General features: G+C 43.2%; 1 non-coding gene across 1 annotated transcript; it reads right to left on the bottom strand.

Annotated features, from left to right (window-relative positions):
- Positions 1 to 408: 408 nt before the first annotated feature.
- On the bottom strand, positions 409 to 527 carry LOC131538192 (5S ribosomal RNA). Its single transcript, XR_009270512.1, has one exon. It is a non-coding gene; the product is annotated as a 5S ribosomal RNA (ribosomal RNA).
- Positions 528 to 1,151: the final 624 nt, after the last annotated feature.

Here is a 1,151-nt window from a genome sequence, read left to right as displayed (position 1 = left end):
AATCTTTACAACACACATTACATTAAATATTTCATGGCACACTCGTTTTATGCGTGTTTGGTGCCACCTATTGTTGTGGGTGTATTATTAACATGTCAAAGTCTAGACCCTAAATATAAGACGACCGTGTTTTTTCAGATGTATTTCCAAGAAAAAAAAAAAAAATTGTTTTATATTCTGGTCAATATGGTACTTATTTTGGACAAAAACAATGCAAAAAACAACACAAAAGTTTGGGTGAGCCTTTCTCACCTCCCTATAGCAACTCACTTCCTGTTTCTCACTAGCTCCCTCTAGCTCGAGAGGGTGGTATGTGCCGTAAGCGAGGGCTGCCACAAAGAGCGGACTATTTAAAGATCAGCCACACTAAAGGCCAGTGTATTACATAAATAGTGGAGAAAACCCAAAAGCTTACAGCACCTGGTATTTCCAGGCGGTCTCCCATCCAAGTACTAACCAGGCCCGACCACGCTTAGCTTCCAAGATCAGACGAGATCGGGTGCGCCCAGGGTGGTATGGCCGTAAGCGAGTGCTGACGCAAAGAGCGGGCTAATTAAAGATTAGCCACCCTAAAGGCCAGTGCTGTCCTTTGTTCCATCATTATCTTCTTTATTTTCCATCACCTCCTGCTTCACATTGTCCACAGATAGTTGTAGTCCACTCATCACCTCTTCTTCTCCATCCTGCTCATATTATCACTTTCTTCCTCTTATTCTACTTCTCCTTCACTGCTCAGTATATCCTTTGTTAATCCACTTGTTTGCTGTGATGCATTTACTTCATCAGCCTCCTCCAAAGACTCCACTTCATTATGTGTCTCCATCTCCATTTCCTCATGTTCCTCTTCATCTGTTTTACATGTGCATCTTAGCAATGCCTTTCTGCAGCCTTGGCACCGCGGAGCTTTACAGTCCCGTGCTTAATGCCCCTGCTCAAGACAATTCCTGCATAGAAATAGAGGGCAGTCCTTTAGCTCATGTTCTGCACTTGTGCAGATCCTGCATGTTTTCCATTGGTTATCATGAATTACTCTGAAATACTGAGCTCCTTCCTCAGTCATACATTTTGTGGTATATGGTAAAGATACCACCTCCTTTGGGAATTTTACTCTCAAGAAGCGTGTTCCGTCTGCCACTGTTGTCCCCGGATAA

Source organism: Onychostoma macrolepis, chromosome 03 (genome assembly GCF_012432095.1).
Source record: "Onychostoma macrolepis isolate SWU-2019 chromosome 03, ASM1243209v1, whole genome shotgun sequence".
NCBI lineage: Eukaryota > Metazoa > Chordata > Actinopteri > Cypriniformes > Cyprinidae > Onychostoma > Onychostoma macrolepis.
Note: the sequence above shows the minus strand (reverse complement) of the source record. Positions and strands in the feature narration are given on the sequence as shown.